We start from the raw sequence: 17,047 nt of genomic DNA, 5'->3' as shown, positions 1-17,047 counted from the left end.
TTAATAAGTAGTTTTGAAAATGTGTACTTTCCCTTGAGCAAATTTTTAGTGTAGTATCGGTACTTATACTCCACTACCTTCCTTCAACCTGCAGTCACTATTATGTTTTGTTCTGTCTATGGGGGTTAGAAAAATCAGTTCTGTCAAATCAAATTGCACATTAGAAGGTAAATCACATCATAATAAACTACCTCACGACATGGGCGATTTTTAATTGCAGCAAACTGTTTGTAAGCATTTAAAGTGTCCAAGAAGATGTCCAAAATCTTTACATGCTTTGACCCAGAGACTGTTTAGATCCATGTCACTGATGTGAAGATGACGGATGTTTGCTATAGGATGATCGAAATGGCCTTAAACACCCAGCAAGCACAAGAAATGAACATGACGTCAGATTAAAGTTGTACTCCAACTTAGTGGGGACGTTAAATTTTGTTTGGAAATGAAAATTAGGTTGACGTCAGAACTCATCGTCAGGCCGACGTCAATGTCCAACATCCAACCTAAAATCAACCAAATATCAATTTTTAATGATGTAACAGCTTGACGTTGTGTGGATGTTACCACTATGATGTCTATCAGACGTTGGATTTTGGTTGCCATACCTGATTAATAAATGTCAGTAATGGACGTCAATATGACGTTGCTTTAAGATGTTGACTCCACGTTGGATTTTGGTCACTTTCCAACACAACCTTAAATCAACCAAATATTAATCACGTCTTTATTGACCATAAAAATAAAGTTGTCATTAGAATCCGGCTAAACATTAATTTTTGGTCACCTGACGTCATGCTCTAAATCTAACCTAATAATAAACCTAACTCATGATGTTGTTTTTGCGCCTGCTGGGCAATCACTAAATGCACTACAGAAATTTATGTTTACACACATTACATGTAAAAGCCTGAGCTTTTTACAGCGTAATACTCACTACTAACTAGGGTTGTTGTAATACTATTAAATTATGTCACAATATTATACCAGCTGAAGTATCGTGATGCTAAGTAGTATTGCAGAACTGTAATTTATTACTCAAATCCATACGATAAAGAAAAATGGAAGAAATATTATAGTTTATTTGTCATAATAGGCCTACTTGAATTGAATTAATATTTCCCTTATTATTGAAAAAAGTATTTGCACGTCTCTTCACCTAAAATGCGATTGTACCAACAACAAAAAAATACATTAAAATAAAGATACAAATTATACCAAAGGAAATGTATTACAAAAAGAGCATTGTTCCAACATACTTAGAATATCTATAGTGGTAAAAAAATTTTCAATGTTTCCTGTTGCTATTTTTGGGTTTTTCATAGAATGTTTTTTTTTTTTTCTTTCAGTCTTATCAGGTAAGAATCCAAAGTAATCCATTGTGTTGTAGCTATTAAATCCTAATGACAGGAGGAGAAATTAACAGATTCAGAAGCATCAGAAAATATGCAATAGGTTACCATAAAAGATGTGCATTCTACACAGTTTTGCAACCTTATAAGGCTCCATAGACTATTCAATTAAAATAGTCTATTGTTGCGCAAATGTGTAATCATTCAATGACTTTTCCACATGCAACATTATTTATTGTAGATAGAGAATTAATGACGACACTACCATTTACAAACTACAGTGGCACAGCCAGTATTTTGGAGTCATAGTATCACGATACTATCATAGTACCGGTAAACCGTGCAACCCACTCACTACTCTCGAGTACTTTTGAAAGGTTTTCGTTTAACTCATAATTTGAGTAATTTTTACAACAGACACTTTAACTCTACTTGCACTACATTTTTAGGCAAGAAATGGTACTTTTACTAAAGTATTATTTTTCTGTACTCTTTCCACCACTGATCCCAACAGGCACTCTGTCATTATGTGATGATGGTGGAGAGGAGAGACTCCCTTGCATAACTGTAAAAAGCACTTTGGGTGCATGGCCACACACAATAAATGCACTATATAAATGCTCATTTTATTACATTACAGGAAAAATGTATTACGTGATAACTGTATGCTTTTTGCATAGTGTACATTAAGCAAACTCTTTCAGGCCTCAGCTCAACTACAGTACAGTGTTTGAGGGTCAAAGTAGATGTTCACAGCAGCAAGTGAAGACCAAACTGTGGTTTACAGTGAATTTATAACAGCCAAGAGATGTTGTTAGGCATGACCCTAAAAAAAAGGGTCTAAACCCCCCTAAGCTATTATAGATTCACTGTAAACTGCTGTGACTGCTTTTATAATGTGACTATTCTTTTTCTTTGGCCTAGTCCAGATAGCCGAATGTCTGCCAAGCAGCAGTAACAGGTAAATGCTAATAGACCAAGACTATAGAATACAAACATGTCACTCATATAGTTTTGAATGGGGAAAAGTGTAACGGTCAATATGGCGAATGAGGCCCCACCTTCTAATACAGGAGCCAATCATCGATCACTATACACTGACTATAGATTTATCTGGGAGCAGAGCTTAGACCACACGTGTGTTCTTTATGACAATTTCTGCAGTTGTTACTACTAATCCTAGGGGTCAGTAAATGCACTGGAAACTCAACAAATACTTGCTTCATTGACATGAAAAATATACCCGCTTAAAGCTTTAAACCTATACTTTTAAATGAACCATCTACACTTGAAAACAAATGTTTTTTTGGTTTTGTAATCTGTATAAAGGACCTCAAGGTACAGTCCATCCCGTCAAATGCACATCATTCCTCGAATGCCCAAAAATTTGAAAATAAAAAGTTGCTGTCATTTTGGGAGTAGAGTTGCCATCAAGACAAAGTTAGGAATAAGTTCAGATCAACAGTGTGATCGAACCAGGCATTATTCAGGGGACTTTAATGTGTAAAAAACATTAGCTTGGCCAACCTGAAAAAAATGCAGATTTTGTTTTATTCCAATGTTTAGAAACCAAACTTATGAGACAGTGGTTGATTAATTTTATTGGTGGGTCTAAATATCTAACATAATTGTTAGCTTGGCAAACAATTTTGGATAATTTTATTCCAAGCCAGGCTCATTCTGATTATGTACAGCTATATGCATTTCTGGAAACAGCAAAATGCGTCCCAAGAGCTACATTTTTTAGCAGTTTTTGTTTTCGCAAATCCACCAGAAGCCGCTGTGTATACTTTTTGATTTCTCAAATTTCTGTTGTGAGTACCATTTGCACCTGCTGTTCTCACGTAAATCAACTTTAAGGCTGCTTTCGACTGACTGACTGACTGACTGACTGACTGACTGACTGACTGAACAACCGACCAATCCCTCATCCTCCCCCTTCGCTAAAGAAAAACAATAGCATTTTAAAAAGCAAAGATTAACCCGTCCATCCCCTTCCCTAAACCAAATCTTAGTATTTTAAAAAGCAAATCCAGAGAAAGAAAAGCCGCCTGATTTTATATTTAATAAATTTATATTAGCTTTTGTTTTTGTCTTACCTGCTTTCTGGAACCATTCTTCACTAGACTCAAACCTTGTTGTCCCAAACAAACTGGTAACCACGTTGAGCTGGTAAGCATGAAATGGAAGCCCTGGTTACATAATCTGCGATCTCCAGAACTGTATATAGGACTACAGTTCAGAATGGGCCTATGTTGGATGTTTCCCCAAGCATAATGCTCCAGAGGTTTTCAAAGTTGGCCTCTGATTGAAATGACTTGTTTTAGCTGGGTGTTTTCTAACTACAGTTAATCAGATCATTATTAACTGGTAAATGATATTCTAAGGTGATCTCTTGCTCTTTTGTATAGATTGCAACTATGCAGTTTATTTATAAGGACAGTGCCTATTTTAATACAGTTACTTTCCTATCCCAGTTCTCAACAGAGTTACTCAGAGACCTCACCCCTGAACACATCCCCATATATATATATATATATATATATATATATATATATATGCATATATACAGTTGAAGTCAGAAAGAATTGTTAGCCCCCCTGAATTATTAGCCCCCCGTTTATTTTTTTCCCCCAATTTCTGTTTAACGGAGAGAAGATTTTTTTTTCAACACATTTCTAAACATAATAGTTTTAATAGCTGATTTATTTTATTTTTGCCATGATGACAATAAATAATATTTAACTAGATATTTTTCTAGACACTTCTATACAGCTTAAAGTGACATTCAAAGGCTTAACTAGGTTAATTAGGCAGGTTAGGGTAATTAGGCAAGAGGTAATTATTGTATAGCAATGGTTTGTTCTGTAGATCCTCAGGTGGTGAGAGTGTAATCAGTCTAAATGAGCAGGGGTGTGTGTGAGCGGAGAGCATGTATGAAAATGTAGTCCAGAAATGGCGGAATTGTAGTCCATAAGTTATTATTAGTGAAATCCAGCGATCTTATGAAATGCGATCACTGGTAATCATGACAGTTTCTGTGTTTAGTTTATTATTCACCTTAAAAATAACAATTTGAGGTAACAAAATAAACATTGTAAATTTGGATTTCATAAGGACTTTAAAGTCCTAAATTAGGTGCAGGACAAAACATAATGACATGTTTCTCTCACTATATGAACCAGACGTTGCAGACTTTTTAAAATAGCCTAAATATTTTATGGAGATCAGGGTTTCATAGATTGGAATCTTAAATCATAGACTTGAATTGACCTTTCTCTGGTCTCTCTGAACACTTTAGCTCAATTGAGGGGAGCTGTTTTATCATGGAGTGAATGCTCTAATCTTGCTTTTCTATGTAACATGTTTTCACTAACATGAATAATTAAGATGTTAAAGAGGGTTTTGCAGTTTTTATGAAATCTGAAGTCATAGTCCATTAGTCCACAACATGACACGCACTCTCTAACTTTGACCAGGTGAAATATCAGCAAAATGTAACCTTACTGACACACTGTTCAAAAGGAAAACATGAGTGCACTTCACCCCGCCCTGTGTTTAAAACACGTTTAAATGGCATAAAGTACAATGTGCAACAATAAATATTTGAATATGTTTACTCACCCTTATGCCATTCAAAAACTGTATGAAATTATTTCTTGAAATTATGAATTTAATATGTTGGGTGAAAATATTAAATAAAGTTTTGATGAACAAGAATAACTAAGAGACACATAAAACTATTAAAATTTAGTTGAAATTTGGTAGTTTTTATTTTTTGCAATAACTTGTTTTGAATTAAAATGCATTATCTTTCTATTTCTAAAGATGTTAGGTGACCAAACTCTGCTTTTAATGTATAAAATTGTTTAATAAAACAGTTTTGATTAAATGCATCAAAATATATTATCAATATTTACTGAGAAATAAAAAAATTATAAATTTTCAAAAGGATGTGTACTTATTTATGCTGAACACTATACAGTACTATAGCACAGTACTATAAGTATATAAATTCAGTCTGCTTGAAAAACGTAGCTAGCAAAACTTTGTGTTTGATAAAGTAAATTGCTGCATCTATCTCTTCTATATACAGTATATTAGTGCAAGAAAAGGTCATTTGAGACATAAATAATTACTACACCTGCAATGCTGCAAACCCAGTGCATTTCTCATAAAACAGTGCTCTATCTTAGCTTGAGCTGATGCTAGCGGTGTTTAAAAGGGCTTAGGTACATGGGCCTAAATATCTCCATCTCCTCGGGGTGCACGGAACAAGGTTCTTCACGGATGACTGCCACAGTGTCATCAAGGTCACAGTATCGCTAAGTTTTTTTTCTTTACTTTATGTTTAGGACTAACAGGTCATACCTTTAAGGTGTTGGATCATGGGGACTCTAAAAGATGTCAATACACCATCCAGATCTGGTTTTCTGTAAGCAGAAAAAACATTGCTGGGTGAAGTACACAAATCAGGTACTTAAGTAAAAGAACCCTTATAAATAAAAATACTCCAGTAAAAGTATGAAAGGTGTAGTGTGTAAGATTGACACCCAGTATTGCACTCCAAAATTAAAACACTTTTTCACCCAGTCCCTCCTCCGATGACCAACAGGAATAAGCGTGCCTGACTATTGAACCTACACTGTATCCCAACTACAAGCGATGACACACAATAAAAGAAATATTTTTAATATTAAAAGGAGTTGTTGTCCTAACATAACCTGAAATTTGCATTTTAGAAAAGGTTTAAATGTATTGCGGCTGAACAACACGATAAACTTCTATGACAATGATCAGTGGCAGTGGGAGGGTTATAGAGACCAAAACAAAAACAGGCATTCCGACACGGAACACACATTTTCAAAGGAGAATAAATGACTTTAGTATTGCTTATCAGATACACAACGATGCTCACTTAGCATGTTTCTTAAACATCTGCCAACATATTATAGTATTTCTATGATTTAGAAGAGTCAAAAACTTGAATACAGCACCTTTAAGTCTGACCTGTCATGCTGCCTACACCATTTAAATCAGTGAATCACGGGCATCCTCATTTGTTTTCGTGACAGAGCTTCTACAGTGCATCAGAATTAGAGAGACAGGACAAATAACAGATAATAAGTATATAAAAAAGCAGCAAGTAGTGAATGCAAATAAACAAATAGACAAGTGTATGTACAGGTTTATTACTATATACAACATTATATTTGCAGCTGTTATGTGACAAATGGCTTGTAAAGTATGTTGTTAAATAAGTGTATAGCAAGTAGTGATGTTGGTTCCACAATTATTATCAAGTGTTTATGAGATAAAGAGGTCGTGAACTAGCAGTGTTATGTTTCTTTGAAACATCACTATCACGGATTGCCTGAGGAAAGAAACTGTTTCTGTGTCGGGCTGTTCTGGTGCGCAGTGCTCTGTAGCGTCGACCAGAAGGTTAAAAAAAATATCATATCATATCATATATCATATCATATCATATCATATCATATCATATCATATCATATCGTATATCATTTCCTATCATTTGAATCAGCAAATCGTTAACTGAAGACTTGGACTGGATGCTTTAAGTTGGTTAATCATTCAAGTTTATTTGTGCAGCGCTTTTTACAATAATTATTGTTTCAAGGCAGCTTTACAAAAGGTGCAGATTATTGCATTAGAGTCAAATTAAGTGAAAGTTATGATCAAATATAAGTTATTATATATAAACATGCAATGTTATCATATAAAACCTGCAGCGATCATGATCTGGTCATTTAAATCAGTGATTCCTAAACTGGAGATTCGTCCTGGCCAGATAATTTAAGTATCTGGGTCATTAACTAAATATTTGCTCTCCTAATTTGATTAAAATAATCCCATTTGGTCATTCATTCTAATTCTGTTAATTTCCACTGGCTGTCAACAGATAAACAATATGACACAAAAATTTTAATCAGAGCATCAATAAATGTAGAATTTATAACTGAAGATTTGTTCTGACCAGATTATTTGAATAATGTCTTCGTGCAGTTGGTTATTTTTCAAGTGGAAAAAAGCAATGAACAGCTTTTTTTTTTTTTATTAAACATGATGAAGTGAATAATAATACAATATTATGCTTTAATATGACATGAAGTAAAAGTATCCAAGTAAAATACAGAATGAACAATAAACTGAAGAAGCTAAGTAAAATACTTGACTGTTTATAACCCTTTCCTACCCTAAACCGAGATGTAGTGCAATTCCTATCCAACAGTAGTTTTTGGATGCTAGCTAGTTCACAAAACATGGCAGTTATATGCTCCCTTCCTTATAATTTAGTGACAGAACATTCCTCAAGCCACCGAAAACGTTACTTTGTGAATGAACTTGGACTTTTAAATGGTCAATTTACGTCAGGTTATAAGAAAGGAACGACACTGAGGTAATATTCCATGTCTGACTGCAGCTAGGGTAATTAAAAGATTGTATAATCTCTGCTGCTTTAATTTGATTCGGGCCTATCTCATTTGGCCGTCCAATCTAATCCAGTTCACTTGCGCTGGCTGTCAAACAGACGAACGATATGACATAAAATGTCGCTAATCACCTTTAGCGGGGGGACAGCAGAGGTTGAGCGATGAACAGAAATGAAGGAAATACTGTATCGCTATCAGAAGCTATAATTAAGAGGTTGACATCAGACAATAGCAGCAATGACACGATGTTAGCTGCCTGGATAAATGTGTTCTTTTCAACATGAATATTTCAGGATGAGAGCGAGGAGCAATAGGAGGGGGGGTTGGCAGAAGAAGAGTGTGATTCCGCTAGAAAGGAGAACACTGTAAATCAGTGATTTAATTAAGTGAAAAGTTGTGTTTAGAGAGCAGAGTGCCCTTTATTTGGAGCAGCGTGTGGTTTTCCGTGTCTCTTTAGCATCAGGTTCATGCTGGGAATCGTTTGGACGTAACATATGTCCAGTGTTTTTGGGCAAAAAAGTGCACTGAGAGTATACAGAGAGTGCTAGTGTGAAAGAGAAATGCTGTTTTGTTTCTTGTTTAAGACGCTGGATCGGACCTGGCAGAGATAACTAAGGATTACTTAGTCTGAAAGTAATTACAAACTAACATCAACAACAAGAAACACCAGCTAATAGGGGTGTGAAATTGCTGAGACAATAATTATTCAATATAAATCAATGATTTTAATAATCATTTAAATATAGTTGTGATTTTATTTGGTAGCTATTTAGAAAATAAAAGCTAATAATTTAGCTATAAGGCGACATGGTGGTGCAGTAGGTAGTGCTGTCTCCTCACAGCAAGAAGTTCGCTGGTTCGAGCCTAGGCTGGGTCAGTTGGCATTTCTGTGTGGAGTTTGTATGCTCTCCCCGTGTTCGCCGGATGTTCCGGTTTCCCCCACAGTCCAAAGACATGCGGTACAGGTGAATTGGGTAGGCTAAATTGTCCGTAGTGTATGAATGTTAATGTATGTTTCCCAGAGATGGGTTGCAGCTGGAAGGGCATCCGCTGCGTAAAACATATACTGTATTGGTTGATAGTTCATTCCGCTGTGGCAACCCCAGATAATTAAAGGGATTAAGTCGAAAAGAAAACAAATGATTGAATTTAGCTATAAACTGCAATTTGGAATATAAAGTGCAACCCAGGCTCATTCTGAAAATGTCCCCTTATATACATTTCTGGAGAGATCAAAACAAGTCCCAGGAGCTATGTTTTTTTTTTTTTTTTTTTTTTTTACCACCAAAGGCCACTGTGTTACTTTTTCAGATGTCAAAGTGTTTCAAACCCAAAAGTGTTTTGAAAAGCAATCCAGAAAAAGAGAAACTCCCTGATTTTTATCATATTTTCAGATTTTACCACATTCTCACCCTGTTATTTACCTGTTTATTTTATTTTTTAGTTTTTGTCAACTCTGATCTGCTTCTCAAGTCCGCTTAAGTACGTGTTAAGCTACTGGACAAACTGGTGACAGCAGAAAAGCCGTCCATATGTAGGTAATGTCTTACTGCCTCGTAGCGTTCATTTTAAAGACAAAATACAGCCTTACGTACCTCTCTAGATTCACTAGAATTTGAGTTTGACTCTTCTCTTCATTCAGATATCAGAAACAGCGTAATTGCTGTAATACTTGCTGGAAAAGCAGCTAGTTATTGGAAAACAACAAAGCAGAAAAATTGATACAAAGAATCGACTGATGGAAATTTATATTGGAGATGTTGATTTTAAAGACAGCTATGAATGTATATAATTGCACATCAACACACGCTAAAATACCTCCAAAAGCACCTAATAAAAAAACCCTAAGATGAACGATTATATCCATAGCAGTATTACAGTGCTTGGATTCATAATTTATTGCTCGTAAAAGTTTATATATCCAAACGTTATTGGCACTGGAGTTGCCCTAACCTGGCCCTTGCCAGATATATTTAAATAACAAGCAGATCAAATCCTTTTGACGCATATGTTGATTAAATGGACTGAACTCAATATAATCTGTGCCATAAAACATGTAATCGGGCTGGTAGGCTAGTGCTGGGGAGGTCAGAAGGACATGCTGAGTTAACGTGTTTATTAGATGGTATAAATTGGGTCCGGTCAAGCACATTCTACCTGCCAGAGGGCAAACATGAGCCATGAGCTGTAGGTGATGGGCCTTCAATCTGATGTGATGCTTCAAATGAAGCAAGTTGACCAATGCTGTCAGTAGTGCAGAGAAAAATAAAAATTCTCATGCAAAGCCATCTCAGTGAATTCAATATTTAGCACCTATTTTGCAAATGAGTTCTATAGTTGTTTGGAATCAAACCAGCGCAGAATTATTCTCTAAAGTCTAAAGAGCAAAAGTTATTATAACAAAGTCTAAGGGCTCTATTTTGACGGTCCATGCGCATAGCGCAAAACGCAGGGCGCAAACGCTTTCAGGGCGTGTCAGAACGTGTTTTTGCTAATTTAAGGACGGGAAAACCTGCTTTGCGCCATGGCGCATGGTCTAAAAGGGTTGAGTTTATTTTCTTAATGAGTTATAGGTGTGTTTTTAGAATAAACCAATTACAGTCTCATCTCCCATTCCCTTAAAGAGCCAGCTGCGTCACGCCAAGAGCACATTCGCTATTTACAGGACGCAAAGTAAGTCTAAGTGGAAAAAATTAGCATTTCACTAGCAAACAGTTAACAGTTTTTTAACAGAAAACTGTTAAACAGAGCATCTACTGCGTGAGAATGAGTGATAATGGAACTACTTTCACATTCGCTCTTGGATAGGGAAATCTTTACGCACAGACATCAATTAGCCTATAAAAAATTAATTTTGTTTGTTAAGTGCAAATATTCGTTTCAAAACTATTTCTAAATTCAGTTCTAATATCCAGCAAACGAATAAATGAACAATAATGACAAAATGAGCTCAAAAACCTGAGTTATATCCTAAAACATATGCTGTGCCCCATATGGTCTAAAACCTGGCAGGTGGGCAAATCTAAGCTTGTTTTTAATAAAACAAATATAAATATGGATATGATAAATAATACTGCTAATAATATTAACATTATACCAAAGCAAATTGTTATGAATGAACTGAAAAAGCCTCCCGAGATGAAGAAGGCATAAAAGCAGTGGTTTTTCATATTTATGTAGGCTAGAAAATAATATGTTTTGTAATATTTTAATCCTTTATATTTATATCCTATATATATCCTTAATATTTACATTTTTTCATATGTAAAGATATTTGCCTATTGTTTTTTTGTGCGAATTAAGCAGTGCGTAAGCGAGGCGCAACTCTGCACCGGAGTTTAGACCGGGTTAGTTTTGGTCTAATGAAAAATCTATTATAGTTTCTCAAAATAGCGATGCGCCAGCAGTGCGCCTCAGAACGCCTCCCTTTTTAGACCAGAACGCCTATGGGCGCACAAATAAGCGCTAATGCATTTGCTATTTAAACAGCGAAGCGCAACGCGTCAAAACGATTCTTGCGCCTAGCTGAAACTACCAAAAGACTATTGCGCCGCGCCTTGCGCCAAACTGCGCCGGGTGTATGATAGGGCCCTAAGTATCATTGTCAAAGAGAAAGGCCAATTGGCGTAAAAAAACATTTGAGCACCAAAAAAATAAATAAATAAATTATATATATATATATATATATATATATATATATATATATATATATATATATATATATATATATATATATATATATATATATTCAGACATACTGTGAAAATTTTCTTTCTCTGTTAAACACCATTTGGAAAACATTTAAAAAAGAATAAAAAACTTTGAAAGGGGCTAATAATTCTGACTTCAACTGAATTGAATATTTCAGTTGATAAAAACAATGAATTTTGGAATTGATCTACATGTACTGTTTTTTTTTTTTTTTTTTACTTTACAACGCCTTTGCAATGATAATTTTGCCGTTTAAGTCACTACTGGAAAAAAAATTCAAAAAAAAAAATCTTTTATTTAAGGTTAAGAAATGATACACATGAAATTCTTTTTTTTTTTTTTTTTTTTTTTTTTACTCAGACAAGCAAAAAAGCTGCTATTTATAAGAACATGTAGCTAATTATAGACATAAAGTAGACATAAATATCTTTATAATAAAAAACAGTAACCCTTTACAATGAGATATCATTAGTTAATGTTTTTGTACAGTTAATGTCAGAATTATTAAAAGATATATATAAAAAATCATATAAAATTATATAAAAAATTAGCTTAAAGGGGCTAATAATTTTGACATTAAATGTTTTTAAAAAAAAATTAAAAACAACTTTTATTCTAGCAAAAAATTAAACAAATAAAATTTTCTCCAGAAGAAAAAATATTATCAGACATACTCTGAAAATTTCCTTGCTCTGTTAAAAAACAGATGTAAGAAACATCATTCGAGAATAATTCTGGCTACAACTGTATTTACTAACATGAACTAAAAACAAGCAATACTTGTACATTATTTATTATTCTTAGATCAACATTTTCTAACGCATTGTTAAAATCCAAAATCATGCACTGTCAGTTAACATTAACAAAGAATGGACAACCTTATTAACTAAAGTAAACAAAGAGGAGTAAATACTGCAATAAATGTGTTGTTCATTGTTTGTTCATGTTAACTAATACAACCTTAATATAAAGTGTTGCCACAAAAACAAATCTTAGGAAAAACTGAAAACTTTTTATTAGTTCTGGCCCTTCATTTTAGTGGTCTAATAACTTTTACTAGGTATGAAACCTTAAGCTCAGTACATTTAAAAGCATTAAAAACAGATTTCTTTTTTTAATGAGTAAAAAATGACTTTTTTATATTACAAGCTCATTTCCTCCTCACTATCTTTCTAGATTTCTAACCACTGCCCTGTCTTACTCATTTGAGAAATGCTAATGAAGTTCTTTTCAAACTCCACTTCTAGTTTAATCGCTATAGTAAAAACTGCAGTAATCACGGCCCGTCCTCCTCGTGACATTTTCAAGCTTCCCCCCACCCATCGGCTCCACTTGTGGGAAACAAACGGCCGGCATGCGTGCGCTATCGAGATTGAGTTTTTTCCCCCCTCCGACTCATTACTTCTGTCAGCGGCGGCCATTTCCAAATTGAAAAATCTGAAACAATAAATGATAGCGACGCCGTTAATAACTGTTAAGAAATCGCATTTGGAAAATTGCGTTTAAGCAATAACCTTTTCTCCCTGTAATTAAATGACAGAAAGGTCCCAGCTTTTAATTAAGTCAGCAATTTACAGTTATGAAGCTATACTTCACTATGCAGATTAGTGGATGATAGGTCAGCGAACACCCTGCCTGCATTTTTAGCAGAGCTGATCTGGTAATTACTCCCCTGTTTCGGCTGTGACCAAGCTGAACCCGGACCGCCGCTCGCTCACTCATTTAACTCCGAAAAGAGAGACTAAGAAATTAAGGAAAGCAACGAGAGAGAGAGGGTCCTTTATGTTGTGCTCTGATGTATAGCGAACCAACATTAGTCACTCTTCCGCTGCTGGCATGTCAAGCATCTTTAAATTGAAATAGATTTAAAATGAGGGGCATCAATGGAGGGAATAATGTTTGAGGAAGTGTTTGAGGATGAATGGCTCTTTGGGCGGCAAGGGAATATATCATTGTTCCACTGGGGGGTTTTATGCCTGACCGCAGATTTATGGGGAAGTAAAATTGTAATGCTGGAGTATTTATAAACATATAATAGCGTTTCATCTCTAATTCATCCCATTTCGATGAAATATGTCATACGTGGAAAAAAAGATTAAACCGTTTTGTGCGCTGTCAGGGCCTTTTTATACTACCCTCTAAATTTATTTGACTAACCTCTCTGGGCTCCTACAAAATACACTGATTATACAAATGGCCACCTTGGAATTATAAACAGTCTGAGCAGTTTTAAAATATTAAGCTGTAAAATATTGCATTGCATACAGCAAATATTATGTGGGAAACAAGTTTCTTTCATGCTCTTTCAAGCAAAAAAAAAAAGTGTGAATTATTTTAGAATAATTTTAAGCTCAATTTGTGTTCGATAGTCTACAGAAGAAACCAATGTTGTATAATAACTTGCCTATTTACCCAATCCTGCCTAGTTAACCTAATAATCTAGTTAAGCCTCTTAATGTCATTTTAAGCTGTAAAAAGTGTCTTAAAAAACATCTAGTAAAATATTTTTTACTGTCATCATGGTAAAGATAAAATAAATCAGTTATTATAGATGGGTTATTAAAACTATTGTGTTTAGAAATGTGTTGAAAAAACCCTCTTTCCGTTAAACAGAAATTGGGGAAAAAATAATCAGTAAGCAAGTCAATTTTAGTTGTAACTTAGCATTATTTATGAATAAAAACTTCTTTCAGATGAGACATTAAACTGAGGTCCTGACTCGCTGTGGTCATTAAAAATGGCACTTCTCGTAAAGAGCAGGGGTATAACCCTGGTGTCATGGCCAAATTCTCACTGAAGTACTTAGCAGTGCCCTTTACTAATAAATAGTAGATTTGTATAATTATCTTTAGGAAATTTGCAGAATAGGGCCGCATGGTGGCTCAGTGGTTAACACTGTCGTCTCACAGCAAGAAGGTCATTGGTTCGAGTCTCAGCTTGTACAGTAGCATTTCTGTGTGGAGTTTGTATGTTTTCCCTGTGTTGGCAAAGAATTTCTCCAGGTGCTCTGGTTTTTCCCACAGGCCAAAAACATGTGGTATATTTGGTGAATTGGATGAACTAAATTGGCCGTAGTGTGTGAATGTGAGAGTGTATAGGTGTTTCCCAGCACTGGGTTGCTGTAAAAGGGCATCCGCTGTATAAAACATAAGCCAGAATAGTTGGCAGTTCATTCTGCTGTGGCAACCCCTGATAAACAAGGGACTAAACAGGAGTATGAATGAATTTGCAAATTATCTATAATTTTGACTCATACAATGTATATTTGGCTATTGCTAAACAATACACCTGTGCAACATAAGACGTTAGTGCATACCTGTTACAAACTCATATGAACGTACAAAAAGTGCCTAAAAACTTATTAACTCCCTACAACATGAGTCAATCACTACAAGTTGTAAAAGTAAACTTGATTATTAATTCCGACTGCACCAGCTCAGATACTAAACCAGCAAGTGAAAGTATAGCAGCGTTTGAAGACGTGCATGCCACTTTGAACACCTGCTTGCAAAGGCATCAAAGCCTTACAATATGCTCAGCAGAATCTTCTACTGACGAGAGCATGTGTGTGTGCGTGTGTGTTTGTGTATGTACTCCTGTCTGTTTACCACCCATAATGAATCTGGCTCTGCAATAAAGCCCATCAGGAACAAATCTCAAGAGTTCTTTTGATAACCAGAAATCATTAGACGTAGTGTGCAGAAAAGCATCGAGATCAACAAACGAAATCATCTCCTCGTTGCCGAAATCAAAGGGTAATCCATCTTGCCGCACAGCCGGCTGCAGGCAGAGTCAGAGGCTGGTGGTTATTACCTGACAGAGGAACCTGTAAAGAGTTGTTGGGCTCGCAGTGATACAAAGGGCTACAGCTGGCAAACACGGTGCAGGCAACATATGCGCTTTCCCAAAACCATCATGTCCTCGCTCAGCTGTTCGGCTCCCATGATCACTGATCAATGGAGCGTTACAGAGCTACAAAAACAAGCACACGCAGAGTGAGTGGAAATCAGAAGTTTCCACATAAAAACGTTCAAATAAGGCAAACTGCTGCTCTCGGTTATTAGCCGCTTTTAAAACAATCAACCATTCATTAATAATTGTACTCTAGTTATATACAGTTCACCGGCCAATCAAAGCCTTTTGTGTTAACGGTGCAATTGCAAGTTTTGTTGACTTATTTAGGCAAGAATTGTTTTTCATCTGTAAAAGTTTGTCTCGTATTTTGAAGAAACTTGTGAGGCTTTTAAGAATTGACTTGATCAAATGATTTTACAGAATTCTATTCAGGCATAGATTTATTTTCAGCTAAAGTTAATGAAAGATCCTTCCTGTTTCATCATTTACACTGCTGTAAATCAGTCATCATCTAGGACAGGGGTTCCGCAACTTTTCAGCCCGCAACGCCTAAACTAACAATGCCAGTGACTCGCGACAAATTCCTCAGAGGTGGTTATAAATGTACAAACGTTGCAGACACAACAATAGACCTATATAAACAGAAGCATATTGACAACACAAAGAAGTGCAATAATCTAACCGCGATATCATTTTTATAGTCATTATAATTAATTTGTTTAATTTATTATTAACCTCCACTAAAAAGACTGGTGGATATAAGGTTTACAGCACAAGTCCATACTTAATTCAATTTTGGAGACCGCCACTTAGAGATCATTCTCAATGTTTAGTTGTGGTCTGTATTTATTTTTAATGTATTAGATTGCCATAAAGTGATCGGCAAGTTTAACCTGGTGCTATAAAATCAATCTGCTGCAGCTGACACTATTGCTGTTTTGCTAATCTCATGTAAATACCAATGCGATAAAAAAAAATGTAATGACTTTTCATTTGCATGTTGCTGTTTTTACTATTAAAAACTACTATTTTTTAATCTTCTGTGGGTTATGGTTAAAATATTATAATTCTAATAGTTTAATCAAACATATTTGACTTTCAGAAATCACCAAGCGACCTGTCATAGTCCTTTGACCCCCAGGGGGTCCCAATCCCCACTTTAAGAACCACTGACCTAGGACCATGTATACTGTAAAAAATTGGTAACCTGTAAAAGCGTTAACTTAAAAATCTATAACTGGTTTAAGCAATAAAAAAGTTTTGTTGTTTTAGTGTAAGATGTCAATAAGGATAAGCATCAATAATAAGTACAATGCAAGCCATGTAGTGCTTTGACCAACCCATGCTCATTGCGGATACATGCTCAGGTCTAAATTTCTGGTGACAGTGAAATATGTAACCTTAGGTACGTCTGTTCACAGTTTTTGTTTCTACACTTCTTCTTGCATAAATCCACCAGAGGACACAATATACACTTCAGCCAACCAGGCCAGCTTGCTGTCCACTGAATGACTGCCCGACTTTTTAATCCAACACCCTTCCCTAAACCCAACCAATAGTGTTGTTAAAATAAATCTAAAGAAAGAAAAGCCATCGCTGCCACATGATTTCACCATGTTTTCAGCCTGTTGTTTATTTATGTAAACTTGAGCCACTGAGCAAATTGGTAACACCAAAAAA

General features: G+C 35.3%; 2 protein-coding genes across 55 annotated transcripts in view; one reads left to right on the top strand and one right to left on the bottom strand.

Annotated features, from left to right (window-relative positions):
- dnajc24 (DnaJ (Hsp40) homolog, subfamily C, member 24) overlaps positions 1–17,047 on the bottom strand; it is a 276,223-nt gene that overhangs the window by 59,511 nt on the left and 199,665 nt on the right. For 11 of the 29 annotated variants that reach the window (XM_073941862.1, XM_073941890.1, XM_073941903.1 and 8 more), the window contains one exon: positions 5,721–5,782. The exons of the other annotated variants lie outside the window; for them this stretch is intronic. The gene's annotated coding sequence lies outside the window, so the exon portion shown is untranslated. The remainder of the gene's footprint in view (positions 1–5,720; positions 5,783–17,047) is intronic. 29 annotated transcript variants of the gene reach the window in all.
- Positions 1–17,047, top strand: part of pax6a (paired box 6a) — an 82,267-nt gene that overhangs the window by 24,825 nt on the left and 40,395 nt on the right. For 2 of the 26 annotated variants that reach the window (XM_073941725.1, XM_073941712.1), the window contains one exon: positions 9,246–9,339. The exons of the other annotated variants lie outside the window; for them this stretch is intronic. The gene's annotated coding sequence lies outside the window, so the exon portion shown is untranslated. Of the gene's footprint in view, positions 1–9,245; positions 9,340–17,047 lie in introns of those variants that run through there. 26 annotated transcript variants of the gene reach the window in all.

The sequence above is a fragment of the Danio rerio genome, chromosome 25, assembly GCF_049306965.1.
Source record: "Danio rerio strain Tuebingen ecotype United States chromosome 25, GRCz12tu, whole genome shotgun sequence".
Classification (NCBI taxonomy): domain Eukaryota; kingdom Metazoa; phylum Chordata; class Actinopteri; order Cypriniformes; family Danionidae; genus Danio; species Danio rerio.
This window is presented reverse-complemented; position numbering and strand designations above follow the sequence as displayed.